Genomic DNA, 20,377 nt, shown 5'->3' with positions numbered 1-20,377 from the left:
CATCGGTATTAGCAGTATTTTCTCAGTCAATTCCATTCCTTAGAAAATAATTTACTGCACATACCTCCTTGCAGGTGGGCCCTGCATGCTATCCCCTGTTCTGAAGTTACCTCACTCCTCAGAATGGCCGAGAACAGCAAGTGGATCTTAGTTACGACCGCTAAGATCATAGACAAACTCAGGCAGATTCTTCTTCTAATGCTGCCTGAGAACAAACAACACACTCCGGTGCCGTTTAAAATAACAAACTTTTGATTGAAGAAATAAAAACTAAGTTTAACACACCACAGTCCTCTCACACGTCCTATCTTAAGTTAGGTGCAAGAGAATGACTGGATATGACGTAGAGGGGAGGAGCTATATAGCAGCTCTGCTTGGGTGATCCTCTTGCACTTCCTGTTAGGGAGGAGTTATAATCCCATAAGTAATGGATGACCCGTGGACTGACTACACTCAACAGGAGAAAGACAGGGCGGGCCGTGGACTGACTACACTACAAGAGAAATACATTTATCAGGTAAGTGTAGTCAGTCCACGGGTCATCCATTACTTATGGAATACCAATACCAAAGCTAAAGTACACGGATGAAGGGAGGGACAAGGCAGGAACATTAAACAGAAGGAAGCACTGCCTGAAGTACCTTTCTCCCAAAAATAGCCTCCGAAGAAGCAAAAGTGTCAAATTTGTAAAATTTTGAAAAGGTGTGAAGCGAAGACCAAGTCGCAGCCTTGCAAATCTGTTCAACAGAGGCCTCATTTTTAAAGGCCCAGGTGGAAGCCACAGCTCTAGTAGAATGAGCTGTAATCCTTTCAGGAGGCTGCTGTCCAGCAGTCTCATAGGCTAAACGTATTATGCTACGAAGCCAAAAAGAGAGAGAGGTAGCCGAAGCCTTTTGACCTCTTCTCTGTCCAGAGTAAACGACAAACAGGGAAGAAGTTTGACGAAAATCTTTAGTTGCCTGCAAATAGAACTTCAGGGCACGGACTACGTCCAGATTATGCAAAAGTCGTTCCTTCTTTGAAGAAGGGTTAGGACACAGTGATGGAACAACAATCTCTTGATTGATATTCCTGTTAGTAACTACCTTAGGTAAGAACCCAGGTTTAGTACGCAGAACTACCTTGTCTGAATGAAAAATCAGATAAGGAGAATCACAATGTAAGGCAGATAACTCAGAGACTCTTCGAGCCGAGGAAATAGCCATCAAAAACAAAACCTTCCAGGATAACAGCTTGATATCAATGGAATGAAGGGGTTCAAATGGAACGCCTTGAAGAACATTAAGAACTAAGTTTAAGCTCCACGGTGGAGTAACAGTCTTAAACACAGGCTTAATCCTAGTTAAAGCCTGACAAAAAGCCTGAACGTCTGGAACTTCAGCCAGACGTTTGTGTAGAAGAATAGACAGAGTAGAAATCTGTCCCTTTAACGAACTAGCAGATAAGCCCTTTTCTAAACCCTCTTGTAGAAAGGACAATATCCTAGGAATCCTAACCTTACTCCATGAGTAACTCTTGGATTCGCACCAATATAAATATTTACGCCATATCTTATGGTAAATTTTTCTGGTAACAGGCTTCCTAGCCTGTATTAAGGTATCAATAACCGACTCCGAGAAGCCACGCTTTGATAGAATCAAGCGTTCAATCTCCATGCAGTCAGCCTCAGAGAAATTAGATTTGGATGGTTGAAAGGACCCTGAATTAGAAGGTCCTGTCTCTGAGGCAGAGACCACGGTGGACAGGACGACATGTCCACTAGGTCTGCATACCAGGTCCTGCGTGGCCACGCAGGCGCTATCAGAATCACCGAAGCTCTCTCCTGTTTGATCTTGGCAATCAAACGAGGAAGCATCGGGAATGGTGGAAACACATAAGCCATGTTGAAGACCCAAGGGGCTGTCAGAGCATCTATCAGCACCGCTCCCGGGTCCCTGGAACTGGATCCGTAACAAGGAAGCTTGGCGTTCTGGCGAGACGCCATGAGATCCAGATCTGGTTTGCCCCAACGATGAATCAGTTGAGCAAAGACCTCCGGATGAAGTTCCCACTCCCCCGGATGAAAAGTCTGGCGACTTAGAAAATCCGCCTCCCAGTTCTCCACGCCTGGGATGTAAATCGCTGACAGGTGGCAAGAGTGTGACTCTGCCCAGCGAATTATCTTTGAGACTTCCAACATCGCTAGGGAACTTCTGGTTCCCCCTTGATGGTTGATGTAAGCCACAGTCGTGATGTTGTCCGACTGAAATCTGATGAACCTCAGAGTTGCTAACTGAGGCCAAGCTAGGAGAGCATTGAATATTGCTCTTAATTCCAGAATATTTATTGGGAGGAGTTTCTCCTCCTGAGTCCATAATCCCTGAGCTTTCAGGGAGTTCCAGACTGCGCCCCAGCCTAGAAGGCTGGCGTCTGTTGTTACAATCGTCCAATCTGGCCTGCGAAAGGTCATCCCCTTGGACAGATGTGGCCGAGAAAGCCACCATAGAAGAGAATCTCTGGTCTCTTGATCCAGATTTAGTAGGGGGGACAAATCTGAGTAATCCCCATTCCACTGACTTAGCATGCACAATTGCAGCGGTCTGAGATGCAGGCGCGCAAATGGTACTATGTCCATTGCTGCTACCATTAAGCCGATTACTTCCATGCACTGAGCTACTGACGGGTGTGGAATGGAATGAAGGACACGGCAAGCATTTAGAAGTTTTGATAACCTGGCCTCTGTCAGGTAAATTTTCATCTCTACAGAATCTATAAGAGTCCCTAGAAAGGGAACTCTTGTAAGTGGTAATAGAGAACTCTTTTCCACGTTCACCTTCCACCCATGCGACCTCAGAAATGCCAGAACTATCTCTGTATGAGACTTGGCAGTTTGAAAACTTGACGCTTGTATCAGAATGTCGTCTAGGTACGGAGTCACCGCTATGCCTCGCGGTCTTAGTACCGCCAGAAGTGAGCCCAGAACTTTTGTAAAGATTCTTGGAGCCGTAGCTAATCCGAAGGGAAGAGCTACAAACTGGTAATGCCTGTCTAGGAAAGCAAATCTTAGGTACCAATAATGATCCTTGTGAATCTGTATGTGAAGGTAGGCATCTTTTAAGTCCACTGTGGTTATGTACTGACCCTCTTGGATCATGGGAAGGATGGTTCGAATAGTTTCCATTTTGAATGATGGAACTCTTAGAAATTTGTTTAGGATTTTTAAGTCCAAGATTGGTCTGAAGGTTCCCTCTTTCTTGGGAACCACAAATAGATTTGAATAAAATCCCTGCCCGTGTTCCGTCCGCGGATCACCCCCATTAGTAAGAGGTCTTGTACACAGCGTAGAAACGCCTCTTTCTTTATTTGGTTTGCTGATAACCTTGAAAGATGAAATCTCCCTCGTGGAGGAGAAGTTTTGAAGTCCAGGAGATATCCCTGAGATATGATCTCCAACGCCCAGGGATCCTGGACATCTCTTGCCCAAGCCTGGGCGAAGAGAGAAAGTCTGCCCCCCACTAGATCCGTTTCCGGATAGGGGGCCCTCTCTTCATGCTGTCTTGGGGGCAGCAGCAGGTTTCTTGGCCTGCTTGCCCTTGTTCCAGGACTGGTTAACTTTCCAGCCCTGCCTGTAACGAGCAACAGCTCCTTCCTGTTTTGGAGCGGAGGAAGTTGATGCTGCTCCTGCCTTGAAGTTACGAAAGGCACGAAAATTAGACTGTTTGGCCTTTGATTTGGCCCTGTCCTGAGGTAGAGCATGGCCCTTACCTCCCGTAATGTCAGCTATAATTTCTTTCAAGCCGGGCCCGAATAAGGTCTGCCCTTTGAAAGGAATATTAAGCAATTTAGATTTAGAAGTCACGTCAGCTGACCAGGATTTAAGCCATAGCGCTCTGCGCGCTTGGATGGCGAATCCGGAGTTCTTAGCCGTAAGTTTGGTTAAATGTACGACGGCATCAGAAACAAATGCGTTAGCTAGCTTAAGTGCTTTAAGCTTGTTCATAATTTCATCCAATGGAGCTGTGCGAATGGCCTCTTCCAGAGACTCAAACCAGAATGCCGCCGCAGCAGTGACAGGCGCAATGCATGCAAGGGGCTGTAAGATAAAACCTTGTTGAACAAACATTTTCTTAAGGTAACCCTCTAATTTCTTATCCATTGGATCTGAAAAGGCACAACTATCCTCCACCGGGATAGTGGTACGCTTAGCTAAAGTAGAAACTGCTCCCTCCACCTTAGGGACCGTCTGCCATAAGTCTCGTGTGGTGGCGTCTATAGGAAACATTTTCCTAAATATGGGAGGAGGGGAAAAAGGCACACCAGGTCTATCCCACTCCTTGCTAATAATCTCTGTAAGCCTTTTAGGTATAGGAAACATGTCAGTACACACCGGTACCGCATAGTATCTATCCAACCTACATAATTTTTCTGGAATTGCAACCGTGTTACAATCATTCAGAGCCGCTAATACCTCCCCTAGCAATATGCGGAGGTTCTCAAGCTTAAATTTAAAATTAGAAATCTCTGAATCCAGTCTCCCTGGATCAGATCCGTCACCCACAGAATGAAGCTCTCTGCAAACTGTGACGCAGTATCTGACATGGCTCTCACCTCATCCGCACGCTCTGTCCTTAACCCAGAGCTATCACGCTTGCCTCTTAATTCTGGCAATTTAGATAATACATAACAGTAGCCATGTCTTGCAAAGTGATTTGTAAGGGCCTCCCTGATGTACTTGGCGCCACAAAATCACGCACCTCCTGAGCGGGAGGCGAAGGTACTGACACGTGAGGAGAGTTAGTCGGCATAACTTCCCCCTCGTTGTCTGGTGATAATTTCTTTACATGTAAAGATTGACTTTTATTTAAAGTAGCATCAATGCAATTAGTACACAAATTTCTATTGGGCTCCACATTGGCCTTTAAACATAGTGAACAAAGAGATTCATCTGTGTCAGACATGTTTAAACAGACTAGCAATGAGACTAGCAAGCTTGGAAATACTTTTCTAAATAAATTTACAAGCAATATAAAAAACGCTACTGTGCCTTTAAGAAGCACAAAAAGCTGTCACAGTTGAAATAACAATGAACCAAAATAGTTATAGCAACCAATTTTTCACAGTAAATGTATTAAGTTAGCAAAGGATTGCACCCACCAGCAAATGGATGATTAACCCCTTAATACCCAAAAACGGATAACAATTTAATAATTAACGTTTTTCTCACAGTCAAAACACACTGTCACAGGTCTGCTGTGACTGATTACCTCCCTCAAAATGAATTTTGAAGACCCCTGAGCTCTCTAGAGACGATCTGGATCATGGAGGATGAAGTAGACAGATTGTGACTGAATTTTTACTGCGCAAAAAAGCGCTAAAATAGGCCCCTCCCACTCATATTACAACAGTGGGGAAGCTCAGAAAACTGTTTCTATGCAGAAAACAAAGATGGCCATGTGGTAAAAATCATGCCCCAATAAGTTTTATCACCAAGTACCTCACAAAAACAGAATTTATGTTTACCTGATAAATTACTTTCTCCAACGGTGTGTCCGGTCCACGGCGTCATCCTTACTTGTGGGATATTCTCTTCCCCAACAGGAAATGGCAAAGAGCCCAGCAAAGCTGGTCACATGATCCCTCCTAGGCTCCGCCTACCCCAGTCATTCGACCGACGTTAAGGAGGAATATTTGCATAGGAGAAACCATATGGTACCGTGGTGACTGTAGTTAAAGAAAATAAAATATCAGACCTGATTAAAAAAACCAGGGCGGGCCGTGGACCGGACACACCGTTGGAGAAAGTAATTTATCAGGTAAACATAAATTCTGTTTTCTCCAACATAGGTGTGTCCGGTCCACGGCGTCATCCTTACTTGTGGGAACCAATACCAAAGCTTTAGGACACGGATGAAGGGAGGGAGCAAATCAGGTCACCTAAATGGAAGGCACCACGGCTTGCAAAACCTTTCTCCCAAAAATAGCCTCAGAAGAAGCAAAAGTATCAAACTTGTAAAATTTGGTAAAAGTGTGCAGTGAAGACCAAGTCGCTGCCCTACATATCTGATCAACAGAAGCCTCGTTCTTGAAGGCCCATGTGGAAGCCACAGCCCTAGTGGAATGAGCTGTGATTCTTTCGGGAGGCTGCCGTCCGGCAGTCTCGTAAGCCAATCTGATGATGCTTTTAATCCAAAAAGAGAGAGAGGTAGAAGTTGCTTTTTGACCTCTCCTTTTACCGGAATAAACAACAAACAAGGAAGATGTTTGTCTAAAATCCTTTGTAGCATCTAAATAGAATTTTAGAGCGCGAACAACATCCAAATTGTGCAACAAACGTTCCTTCTTTGAAACTGGTTTCGGACACAGAGAAGGTACGATAATCTCCTGGTTAATGTTTTTGTTAGAAACAACTTTCGGAAGAAAACCAGGTTTAGTACGCAAAACCACCTTATCTGCATGGAACACCAGATAAGGAGGAGAACACTGCAGAGCAGATAATTCTGAAACTCTTCTAGCAGAAGAAATTGCAACCAAAAACAAAACTTTCCAAGATAATAATTTAATATCAACGGAATGCAAGGGTTCAAACGGAACCCCCTGAAGAACTGAAAGAACTAAATTGAGACTCCAAGGAGGAGTCAAAGGTTTGTAAACAGGCTTGATTCTAACCAGAGCCTGAACAAAGGCTTGAATATCTGGCACAGCTGCCAGCTTTTTGTGAAGTAACACCGACAAGGCGGAAATCTGTCCCTTCAGGGAACTTGCAGATAATCCTTTTTCCAATCCTTCTTGAAGGAAGGATAGAATCCTAGGAATCTTAACCTTGTCCCAAGGGAATCCTTTAGATTCACACCAACAGATATATTTTTTCCAAATCTTGTGGTAAATCTTTCTAGTTACAGGCTTTCTGGCCTGAACAAGAGTATCGATAACAGAATCTGAGAATCCTCGCTTCGATAAAATCAAGCGTTCAATCTCCAAGCAGTCAGCTGGAGTGAAACCAGATTCGGATGTTCGAACGGACCCTGAACAAGAAGGTCTCGTCTCAAAGGTAGCTTCCAAGGTGGAGCCGATGACATATTCACCAGATCTGCATACCAAGTCCTGCGTGGCCACGCAGGAGCTATCAAGATCACCGACGCCCTCTCCTGATTGATCCTGGCTACCAGCCTGGGGATGAGAGGAAACGGCGGGAACACATAAGCTAGTTTGAAGGTCCAAGGTGCTACTAGTGCATCCACTAGAGCCGCCTTGGGATCCCTGGATCTGGACCCGTAGCAAGGAACTTTGAAGTTCTGACGAGAGGCCATTAGATCCATGTCTGGAATGCCCCACAGCTGAGTGACTTGGGCAAAGATTTCCGGATGGAGTTCCCACTCCCCCGGATGCAATGTCTGACGACTCAGAAAATCCGCTTCCCAATTTTCCACTCCTGGGATGTGGATAGCAGACAGGTGGCAGGAGTGAGACTCCGCCCATAGAATGATTTTGGTCACTTCTTCCATCGCTAGGGAACTCCTTGTTCCCCCCTGATGGTTGATGTACGCAACAGTCGTCATGTTGTCTGATTGAAACCGTATGAACTTGGTCCTCGCTAGCTGAGGCCAAGCCTTGAGAGCATTGAATATCGCTCTCAGTTCCAGAATATTTATCGGTAGAAGAGATTCTTCCCGAGACCAAAGACCCTGAGCTTTCAGGGATCCCCAGACCGCGCCCCAGCCCATCAGACTGGCGTCGGTCGTGACAATGACCCACTCTGGTCTGCGGAATGTCATCCCTTGTGACAGGTTGTCCAGGGACAGCCACCAACGGAGTGAGTCTCTGGTCCTCTGATTTACTTGTATCTTTGGAGACAAGTCTGTATAGTCCCCATTCCACTGACTGAGCATGCACAGTTGTAATGGTCTTAGATGAATGCGCGCAAAAGGAACTATGTCCATTGCCGCTACCATCAACCCGATCACTTCCATGCACTGAGCTATGGAAGGAAGAGGAACGGAATGAAGTATCCGACAAGAGTCTAGAAGTTTTGTTTTTCTGGCCTCTGTTAGAAAAATCCTCATTTCTAAGGAGTCTATAATTGTTCCCAAGAAGGGAACCCTTGTTGACGGGGATAGAGAACTAAAGAGAAAAAATGGCAGGCACTACTCAGGGGTGAAATTCAAAAAGCGGTTTATTAATTTAAGCCACACATAAACAAGAACAGGCTTAAAATAAATCCAGCAACATACAGACAGAAGGGTAGACACAGAGGGACTGACTGCCTGACGCGTTTCGCGCCCCCTAGTGGCGCTTAATCATAGGCTGAGTTGGTAACAGCAAGACACCCCTTATATACACACAAAGGAATTAACCCTGCCCCCACCAACAATAAGTTTTAAAACATACTGATATATTCTATAGTGTATTTAAAGCTGAGGCAATGGAGTTATAGGAGAAAAAACATAGTATACCACTTTACAAAATTATTTTAAATCTATTACTAATATAAAGAAATAGATAAATACTCCAATCAGGCTCACAAAAAAACAGAAAAGCGCAAGAAAGGAGTACAAGTGAGGCACTAAGAAAGAAGAGGTGAAGAAATTGCAAGACTAAATGAGTAAGATAATATCCAGGATTTTTTCAACCTAGTCAAAGAAGCTAAAACTCCTATATTTAAACACATATACTAAATAAACAGGAAAATACTAATTAAATAAATAAATATTTCAAATGGTCTTCCTATTCATATAAAAAAAAAAAAAAAAAAAAAAATTATATATTGAATATATATGTGATACACAAATTAAATTAAAAGAATCCGTGTATCAATGGATATGTGTAAATGGAGTATATTGATAGAACCTAAATGTCAATAAAGAAATTGATGTCACATTCCTTATTCATGCCATTGGGTATCCTAGTGTGTAATTTTAGGATCCAGTAAAGTTCTTTTCTATCTAGGATATGATTTTTGTTGCCACCCCTAAGGGGAAGAGTGGCTCTATCAATTACTTGTATTGACATATCTGCAATATGACTAAAGTGATGATAATTAAAATGGTTAGCTACTGCGGAGTCTACAAAATAATTTTTGACATCCCTAATGTGTTCACCATGTCTTGTTCTTATCTCACGTGACGTTTTCCCTACATATTGGCTTTTACATAGGTTGCAGGTAAGTAGGTAGACCACGTAAGAGGTTCTACAGTTAGCATAAAAATCTATTTGGTAAGTTTTATTGTCATAAGAAGAGCTAAAACTATTACCTACTATTATATTCATGCAAGTCGTGCATTGTCTACCACCACATTTAAAATTACCCTTCTTTGAAAGCCAGCAAGTGGGATTACGGTGGTTTTTGGTTGTAACCATACTAGGAGATAGAAATCTAGATAGAGTTTTAGGTTTTCTTGAGACAAAACGGCAATTGCCAATCAGGGGTTTTAGAATTGGATCACCCATTAATAAATGGAGATGTTTTTTAAGTATACCAACTATATTCATGTATTGAGGTGAATACTCAGTAGAGAATACCACAGAATCCCCTGACACATGCTTTTCAGAGCCATGTCTCTTATTTAGCCTATAGTTAATAGTTTTGACATGCTGTCTACATATTTCCAGGTCATCGGGGTTGTAACCTCTGTTGATGAGTCTGTTCTTTAATTCCAAAGACTGTTCATCATAAATATTATCAGACTTCGTATTCCTACGCAGTCTGATAAATTGACCCTTGGGGATAGCTTTAATTAGATGAGATGGATGTTGAGAGGCAGCATGCAGGATTGTATTTCCAGCAGTGCTCTTCCTGTATGTTTTTGTCATGATCATATCTCCATCGGTGTATAGTGTAAGATCAAGAAAATGTATCTCTTTAGTATTCATTTCGCCAGTAAATTTCAAACCCAGTTCATTGGTGCTGAAATAAAGTAGCATACTATTTAAAAGATCAGGATCCCTATCACTGCGCACCACTAGGAGTAGGTCATCTATATATCTGACGAAGAGCTCTATCTGTTCAGACCAGGGGTTGGTGGGGGAGTAAACGTACATTAGCTCCCACCAGGCAACAAAGATATTGGCAAATGCCGGGGCAAATTTTGCCCCCATGGCCGTCCCCCTTATCTGCAGATAGAACTCTCCGTCAAAAGAAAAAAAGTTGTGTGTTAGTAGAAATCTTAAAACATCACCTATATATAATCTAACTGTATCATCCAATTTGCCCTGCCGTTCCAAGAAAAAGTCAACTGCCTTTATTCCAAGGTGCTGAGGTATGCTTGTATAAAGAGACATAATGTCTGCAGTTATCCAACAAAAATCCTCCTTCCACCTGATAGTATCCAGTGTTGCAAGGAGATGGGAAGTATCCTTTAAATAGCTTAATTGTGTCATAGCAATAGGCTGAAGGATACTATCCATCCATTCTCCAAGTGGCTCTAAAAGAGACCCAATCCCTGCCACAATCGGCCTACCAGGTGGACAGGTGGCATTCTTATGTATCTTTGGTACATGATGGAATATAGGAGTAATAGGATGATTAGGTATTAGTGACTCCAGATCTTTAGTAGAGAAAACTCCCAAAATGACACCATCCTCGATCAATCTAGTTAGTTCCTTTTTGAACATGGAAGTGGGATTACCAGGAAGCTTGCGATAGACAGTAGGGTCTGACAGTTGCCTGTTAGCTTCTTGAAGGTAAAAAACCTTATCCATCACAACTATGCTGCCACCCTTATCCGAATTCCTTATAACAATATCTTTATTTTCTCTTAAATGTTTAAGGGCTAAACGCTCTGCTCGATTCAGATTGGGGGTGGCAGCATTAGAGATGGCAGCATTCCCAAAATTCCCGGTATACACATCCTGTTCAAGTTTAAATATGTCCTCTTGGACTGCCTTTTGGTATGCATTTATTATAGGGCCCCTGAAATTAACAGGGTAAAAAGATGAACTATTCTTCACTGGGTGTCTCAGGGCATTTTTTGGTTCATCACCATTATAATCAAAACCTGGATTGTAAAGGGATTCAAGTGTAGCAACAGCACAAGCATCTTGAAAAGGTAAGTGTACAGGACATACAGCATGTGCACTGCCAGACTCAATAGTCTCAGCCACTTCACATTCATTACCCACATCTCCATTAGTTAAAGCAAAAAAGCGTTTCAAAGCTAATTTGCGGACAAATTTATTTATATCAAGTAGGGTGCTGAAACTAGAAAACTTGTTGGTAGGGGCAAAGCCTAGACCCTTTGATAGAATAGCATGTTCCTCTTTTGATAAGCTATAGTGTGATATATTAAAAATGCTTATATCATTAGAGGATAAATGCTCCATTTCATTTCCTAGTGTCTCTTTTTCTGTTTCTTGTTTCGTTTTCTCCCTTCCCTTTCTCCATCTTCTTCGCTTTCTCTTCCCTTTTCCTTTAGGCTCCTTGTCTTTGGGCGCTCTACCAGGTTCGCAGCCTCCTTCAGGGGTTTCTGTAAAAAAGCACAGGAGGGAGGAGAAGAGGAAGGAGAAGAAGAGGGTGAGGAAGAGCAAAGAGATGAAACTGAAGAAAAAGAACTAGCAGTAGTGTTGGCTTCAGAATCAGAGGATTCACACTCTGAAGTACTAAAGGCAACCCTTTTAGTGTCCTTCTTTTTAAGAATTGACTTTGGTTCTGTATTGGAGGCACTTTGTTGTATGGGTTGTTGTTTCTTATTTCCAAACTTGTTTTTATTTCTATTTGAACGATGTTGTTGGCGAATAATCATCCAGTTATAAACTTTGTTCTGGTCATAGTCCTCCTTATCTCTGTTAAATTTGTTTCCCTTTCTGGTGGCTTGATCCTGGTCACATTTTCTTAATACCTCATCCATTTTCTTTTTATGAGTCAAATATCTAGGACTGCCTTGCAATGGTTGGATGTCATCATTGATAGTGTTAACAGATTCTTTGATTTTAATTCTTTTTTTCTCTTTTACTCTTATAAGAATGTTGATAAGTTTAAATGAGCACTCTGTCAGGGCTGTATTCCAATCATCCTGATCTATTTGTTCATCAAATTCAAAGGATGGATATTTCTTTATCCTTAAACCCCGTGGGATCCTTTGTGCTCCTAGATATCTATTAAAGGCAACTATGTCCCACATTAGTCGCAGGTCTGTTGTAAGGTACTGTTGTAGCAACCTGAAGTTCTTTTTTAACTCATTGTTGTCAGGTTCAATATCCTCTTTTGTAAAAACTTTGTCAAAGAATTCACTTCTTGTGCCCATATCAAACATGTATTGTGTATCATGTATGGTGGCATCAATGTTTTCGTTAAACTCATTGTCCTCAGACAAAATACTAACACCCTCTGTGTCTATATTTATCTCTGCCATGCTGGATAAAAATAATTTAGTTCTCGACCCCCTATTACGGTGTAGCTGATAATAAAACTGTCCGGTTTTTATTAAAGTCACGGTAAATCTGCTGAGTTAATTATATGCGCTGTATGAGCTATTTTCAAAACTGTGCATGAGCATAGAAACAGTTCAATGCGTGATATAACAACAAACAATATCACAGATAATAACTGTGTGGTAGTACTCACAAAGTGTCCGTGATCAAGAACGGAGTAAGCCTCAGTAAGAATCCGTACACGGAGAAGCGGCCCCCATCCGAATGAAGCGATCAGCAAGTGTTAGGAGAGAAGTTCGGCGTGCGGCTGCACTAATCCGGAACCGGAACTGCGGGTGGACCACAAGGTCACGTGGTCCTCCAATAATGAATCAGCTAGTCCGGAGTGCCGTAGCCAGGGAGATCAGGCCCAAGGTATGTAATCCAAAGAGAAAAAATGGCAGGCACTACTCAGGGGTGAAATTCAAAAAGCGGTTTATTAATTTAAGCCACACATAAACAAGAACAGGCTTAAAATAAATCCAGCAACATACAGACAGAAGGGTAGACACAGAGGGACTGACTGCCTGACGCGTTTCGCGCCCCCTAGTGGCGCTTAATCATAGGCTGAGTTGGTAACAGCAAGACACCCCTTATATACACACAAAGGAATTAACCCTGCCCCCACCAACAATAAGTTTTAAAACATACTGATATATTCTATAGTGTATTTAAAGCTGAGGCAATGGAGTTATAGGAGAAAAAACATAGTATACCACTTTACAAAATTATTTTAAATCTATTACTAATATAAAGAAATAGATAAATACTCCAATCAGGCTCACAAAAAAACAGAAAAGCGCAAGAAAGGAGTACAAGTGAGGCACTAAGAAAGAAGAGGTGAAGAAATTGCAAGACTAAATGAGTAAGATAATATCCAGGATTTCAGGGATCCCCAGACCGCGCCCCAGCCCATCAGACTGGCGTCGGTCGTGACAATGACCCACTCTGGTCTGCGGAATGTCATCCCTTGTGACAGGTTGTCCAGGGACAGCCACCAACGGAGTGAGTCTCTGGTCCTCTGATTTACTTGTATCTTTGGAGACAAGTCTGTATAGTCCCCATTCCACTGACTGAGCATGCACAGTTGTAATGGTCTTAGATGAATGCGCGCAAAAGGAACTATGTCCATTGCCGCTACCGTCAACCCGATCACTTCCATGCACTGAGCTATGGAAGGAAGAGGAACGGAATGAAGTATCCGACAAGAGTCTAGAAGTTTTGTTTTTCTGGCCTCTGTTAGAAAAATCCTCATTTCTAAGGAGTCTATAATTGTTCCCAAGAAGGGAACCCTTGTTGACGGGGATAGAGAACTCTTTTCCACGTTCACTTTCCAGCCGTGAGATCTGAGAAAGGCCAGGACGATGTCCGTGTGAGCCTTTGCTTGAGGAAGGGACGACGCTTGAATCAGAATGTCGTCCAGGTAAGGTACTACTGCAATGCCCCTTGGTCTTAGCACCGCTAGAAGGGACCCTAGTACCTTTGTGAAAATCCTTGGAGCAGTGGCTAATCCGAAAGGAAGCGCCACGAACTGGTAATGTTTGTCCAGGAATGCGAACCTTAGGAACCGATGATGTTCCTTGTGGATAGGAATATGTAGATACGCATCCTTTAAATCCACCGTGGTCATGAATTGACCTTCCTGGATGGAAGGAAGAATAGTTCGAATGGTTTCCATCTTGAACGATGGAACCTTGAGAAACTTGTTTAAGATCTTGAGATCTAAGATTGGTCTGAACGTTCCCTCTTTTTTGGGAACTATGAACAGATTGGAGTAGAACCCCATCCCTTGTTCTCTTAATGGAACAGGATGAATCACTCCCATTTTTAACAGGTCTTCTACACAATGTAAGAACGCCTGTCTTTTTATGTGGTCTGAAGACAACTGAGACCTGTGGAACCTCCCCCTTGGGGGAAGTCCCTTGAATTCCAGAAGATAACCCTGGGAGACTATTTCTAGCGCCCAAGGATCCAGAACATCTCTTGCCCAAGCCTGAGCGAAGAGAGAGAGTCTGCCCCCCACCAGATCCGGTCCCGGATCGGGGGCCAATATTTCATGCTGTCTTGGTAGCAGTGGCAGGTTTCTTGGCCTGCTTTCCCTTGTTCCAGCCTTGCATTGGTCTCCAAGCTGGCTTGGCTTGAGAAGTATTACCCTCTTGCTTAGAGGACGTAGCACTTTGGGCTGGTCCGTTTTTACGAAAGGGACGAAAATTAGGTCTATTTTTTGCCTTGAAAGGCCGATCCTGAGGAAGGGCGTGGCCCTTACCCCCAGTGATATCAGAGATAATCTCTTTCAAGTCAGGGCCAAACAGCGTTTTCCCCTTGAAAGGAATGTTTAGTAGCTTGTTCTTGGAAGACGCATCAGCCGACCAAGATTTCAACCAAAGCGCTCTGCGCGCCACAATAGCAAACCCAGAATTCTTAGCCGCTAACCTAGCCAATTGCAAAGTGGCGTCTAGGGTGAAAGAATTAGCCAATTTGAGAGCATTGATTCTGTCCATAATCTCCTCATAAGGAGGAGAATCACTATCGAGCGCCTTTATCAGTTCATCAAACCAGAAACATGCGGCTGTAGTGACAGGGACAATGCATGAAATTGGTTGTAGAAGGTAACCCTGCTGAACAAACATCTTTTTAAGCAAACCTTCTAATTTTTTATCCATAGGATCTTTGAAAGCACAACTATCCTCTATGGGTATAGTGGTGCGTTTGTTTAAAGTAGAAACCGCTCCCTCGACCTTAGGGACTGTCTGCCATAAGTCCTTTCTGGGGTCGATCATAGGAAACAATTTTTTAAATATGGGGGGAGGGACGAAAGGAATACCGGGCCTTTCCCATTCTTTATTAACAATGTCCGCTACCCGCTTGGGTATAGGAAAAGCTTCTGGGAGCCCCGGCACCTCTAGGAACTTGTCCATTTTACATAGTTTCTCTGGGATGACCAACTTTTCACAATCATCCAGAGTGGATAATACCTCCTTAAGCAAAATGCGGAGATGTTCCAACTTAAATTTAAATGCAATCACATCAGGTTCAGCCTGTTGAGAAATGTTCCCTGAATCAGTAATTTCTCCCTCAGACAAAACCTCCCTGGCCCCCTCAGATTGGGTTAGGGGCCCTTCAGAGATATTAATATCAGCGTCGTCATGCTCTTCAGTAACTAAAACAGAGCAGCCACGCTTACGCTGACAAGGGTTCATTTTGGCTAAAATGTTTTTGACAGAATTATCCATTACAGCCGTTAATTGTTGCATAGTAAGGAGTATTGGCGCGCTAGATGTACTAGGGGCCTCCTGAGTGGGCAAGACTCGTGTAGACGAAGGAGGGAATGATGCAGTACCATGCTTACTCCCCTCACTTGAGGAATCATCTTGGGCATCATTGTCATTATCACAGAAATCACATTTATTTAAATGAATAGGAATTCTGGCTTCCCCACATTCAGAACACAGTCTATCTGGTAGTTCAGACATGTTAAACAGGCATAAACTTGATAAGAAAGTACAAAAAACGTTTTAAAATAAAACCGTTACTGTCACTTTAAATTTTAAACTGAACACACTTTATTACTGCAATTGCGAAAAAACATGAAGGAATTGTTCAAAATTCACCAAATTTTCACCACAGTGTCTTAAAGCCTTAAAAGTATTGCACACCAAATTTGGAAGCTTTAACCCTTAATATAACGGAACCGGAGCCGTTTTAAAACTTTAACCCCTTTACAGTCCCTGGTATCTGCTTTGCTGAGACCCAACCAAACCCAAAGGGGAATACGATACCAAATGACGCCTTCAGAAAGTCTTTTCTAAGTATCAGAGCTCCTCTCACATGCGACTGCATGCCATGCCTCTCAAAAACAAGTGCGCCACACCGGCGCGAAAATGAGGCTCTGCTTATGCTTTGGGAAAGCCCCTAAGAAATAAGGTGTCTAATACAGTGCCTGCCGATATTATTATATCAAAATACCCAGATAAAATGATTCCTCAAGGCTAAATATGTGTTAATAATGAATCGATTTAGCCCAGAAAAGTCTAAAGTCTTAATAAGCCCTTGTGAAGCCCTTATTTACAATCGTAATAAACATGGCTTACCGGATCCCATAGGGAAAATGACAGCTTCCAGCATTACATCGTCTTGTTAGAATGTGTCATACCTCAAGCAGCAAGAGACTGCACACTGTTCCCCCAACTGAAGTTAATTGCTCTCAACAGTCCTGTGTGGAACAGCCATGGATTTTAGTTACGGTTGCTAAAATCATTTTCCTCATACAAACAGAAATCTTCATCTCTTTTCTGTTTCTGAGTAAATAGTACATACCAGCACTATTTCAAAATAACAAACTCTTGATTGAATAATAAAAACTACAGTTAAACACTAAAAAACTCTAAGCCATCTCCGTGGAGATGTTGCCTGTACAACGGCAAAGAGAATGACTGGGGTAGGCGGAGCCTAGGAGGGATCATGTGACCAGCTTTGCTGGGCTCTTTGCCATTTCCTGTTGGGGAAGAGAATATCCCACAAGTAAGGATGACGCCGTGGACCGGACACACCTATGTTGGAGAAAAACGATTAATATGCCAGTAAACGTTTTAAACATACATTTGAAAAGTTATGAATTGTTATTAATAAGCCTGCTACCAGTCGCTTTTACTGCAGTTAAGGCTCATACATTATTTCAGTATTAACAGTATTTTCAGAGTCAATTCCATTCCTTAGAAAAATACATTCAGTGTACACACACTCATCAGCCTAATACCAGTCGCTATCACTGCATTTAAGGCTGAACTTACTTTACATTGGTATCAGCAGTATTTTCTCAGTCAATTCCATTCCTCAGAAAAATAATTTACTGCACATACCTCATTTGCAGGGGGGCCCTGCATGCTATTCCCCTTTTCTGAAGTTACCTCACTCCTCAGATGAGAACAGCCAGTGGATCTTAGTTACGTCTGCTAAGATCATAGAAAACGCAGGCAGATTCTTCTTCTAATGCTGCCTGAGAATAAACAGCACACTCCGGTGCCATTTAAAATAACAAACTTTTGATTGTAGAAATAAACTAAGTTAAAAACACCACAGACCTCTCACAGCGACCTATCTTTAGTTAGGCTGCAAGAGAATGACTGAATATGACATGTGAGGGGAGGAGCTATATAGCAGCTCTGCTTTGGTGATCCTCTTGCAGCTTCCTGTTAGGAAGAGATAGATTCCATAAGTAATGGATGACCCGTGGACTGACTACACTTAACAAGAGAAAGGCCCCTCCCACTCATATTACAACAGTGGGGAAGCTCAGTTAACTGTTTCTATGCTGAAAACAAAGATAGCCATGTGGTAAAAATCATGCCCCAATAAGTTTTATCACCAAGTACCTCACAAAAAACGATTAACATGCTAGTAAACGTTTTGAACATACATTTTAAAAGCTATGAAGTGTTATTAATAAGCCTGCTACCAGTCGCTTTTACTGCAGTTAAGGCTCATACATTACTTCAGTATTAACAGTATTTTCTGAGTCAAATTCCATTCCCTAGAAAATACTTCAGTGTACACACACTCATCAGCCTAATACCAGTCGCTACCACTGCATTTAAGGCTGAACTTACATTACATTGGTATTAGCAGTATTTTCTCAGTCAATTCCATTCCTTAGAAAAATAATTTACTGCACATACCTCGTTTGCAGGGGGGCCCTGCATGCTATTCCCCTTTTCTGAAGTTACCTCACTCCCCAGAATGTGTGACAACAGCCAGTGGATCTTAGTTACGTCTGCTAAGATCATAGAAAACGCAGGCAGATTCTTCTTCTAATGCTGCCTGAGAACAAACAGCACACTACGGTGCCATTTAAAATAAACTTTTGATTGAAGAAATAAACTAAGTTAAAAAACACCACAGACCTCTCACAACGACCTATCTTTAGTTAGGTTGCAAGAGAATGACTGGGTATGACATGTGAGGGGAGGAGCTATATAGCAGCTCTGCTTGGGTGATCCTCTTGCAACTTCCTGTTGGGGAAGAGATATAATCCCATAAGTAATGGATGACCCGTGGACTGACTACACTTAACAAGAGAAACAATACCAAAACTGTTTGAAAAGAGGTAGAACTAGTAAGAGATAAACTATCACTGTTTAGAACATTCTGTTATTCACTCTTTAAAAAACTTTGCATTGAAATGCAAAAATGTCAACATGACCACATGCTCGTGGCTGAGGCCGGCTCTCTTTTTTGCAAGCTATTTTGCCTGCAGCAGAGAAGAGGCGCTCAGATTGTGTTGAGGTGCCTGAGATGCATAAGTAGGGTTTTGCCAATTTCACCAAGGTGGGCTATTTATCTTTGTTAGTCCTCCACCAATGCAAGGGGCCTCTCAACAAAGTAAGCATGGACTTAATTTTAAAAATGTCTTGAATATATATCTGAATGCAGTGATAAATAACCATCTATAAGGTTGGGGGGGGGAATATCTAGTGCACTCTTAAAATAACAGATATATACTTACAGATGTTGAATTTGGTACATATTCCAATTAATAAAAATTTTTAAAAAAAATAAAATGCAAAAGGGCTAATGACTATATCAGTAACAGGACACAGCCTTACACATTTATCTATAGAGTACATATATCGGCAATTGCAAGCTATCAATTCATATAACAAATGCCATCAATCTAGGGCTAGGTGTAAATAACAAGCTCGGCACTATATCATGAAAAGCACAGTCCCAAATCCCCTGACTTTATATAAACGATCCAAATTATGACTCTTATTTTAATTCTGGTTTGCACATAAGACAGGAGTAGTTGTAAACTTAAAAAGATACTTATAGTGTCCTGAAAAAGTGAAAAGTAAAATGTCTGTAGAAATCCTTTAGGCTTAGGGCATAACCATAAAACACAATACCATGTGCAGGAGCTTATTGGAGTAAAGCAGCTGGTGCTGTGCACAGATCAACTAATTGCAAACAAACTAATCGATTATGAGATTCGTTGACAACTATTTTCATAATCGATTATTATCGATTATGCCGATTAGTTGTTGCAGCTCTATTAAATACATTGTAAAATATTAAAACTTGCCTGAGCAGGCTACATGCTACACACTGATTGCTTACAGCAGAGTACAAACTCCTTTGTGAACAATAAATATTAACAACATTTTAAAAGCACAGTATTAAGGATATTCCCCGCCCCCCACTAGTCATGAGTGCCACCATGTTAAGGTCTGGCTTTCAATGAATTAGAGCGCTCATGTGTTTGCACGTGTGCAGCAACTCTCCTTCAGATACCTGCAGTGTAACCTTGATCCAAAAACTGCAGCACCCATGATTCCAGGGAGGTGTATGTAATTTATTTAGTATCCCTTTTAAAGTGAAGGTAAACTTTGATGAATGAAAGCCCGGTTTTTAAAAATACTGTTAAAAACAGGGGCACTTTAATTCATCAAAGTTTAGAAAGCAGTTGTTTTGATTAAAAACTTACCTCTCTCCTCTTCACAGCCGGAGCAGCTTCCCCCGCCCGGAGATCCTCTCTTCACACGTCAGCAATGACTAATCCAGCTTCCTCCAATCACGGCATGGCCTCAGGCAATGACTCCCCTGGGGGGAAAGCAGTGATTGGAGGAAGCTGGATTAGTCATTGATGAAGTATAAAGAGAGGATCTCCGGGCGGGGGAAGCTGCTCCGGCTGTGAAGAGGAGAGAGGTAAGTTTTTAATCAAAATGGCTGCTTTCTAAACTTTGATGAATTAAAGTGCCCCTGTTTTTAATAGTATTTTTAAAAACTGGGCTTTCATTTATCAAACTTTACCTTCACTTTAAGATAAACTTACTTACCAGGGCTTCGTGTGGATTGTTACAGACTGTCACTATTTTAACTACTTATAAAATAGTTATTTTGTAAGCAGATGATTTGTTCTGCAAATCAGAAGCTCCCTTTGGCTCACATTTGTATGTTGTAAGAAGAAGTCACAGCTTTACACCAGTACATCTTACAAATG

Source organism: Bombina bombina, chromosome 7 (genome assembly GCF_027579735.1).
Source record: "Bombina bombina isolate aBomBom1 chromosome 7, aBomBom1.pri, whole genome shotgun sequence".
NCBI classification, from domain to species: Eukaryota; Metazoa; Chordata; class Amphibia; order Anura; family Bombinatoridae; genus Bombina; species Bombina bombina.
The sequence above is the reverse complement of the archived record's forward strand: the minus strand, read 5'-3'. Positions refer to the sequence as shown.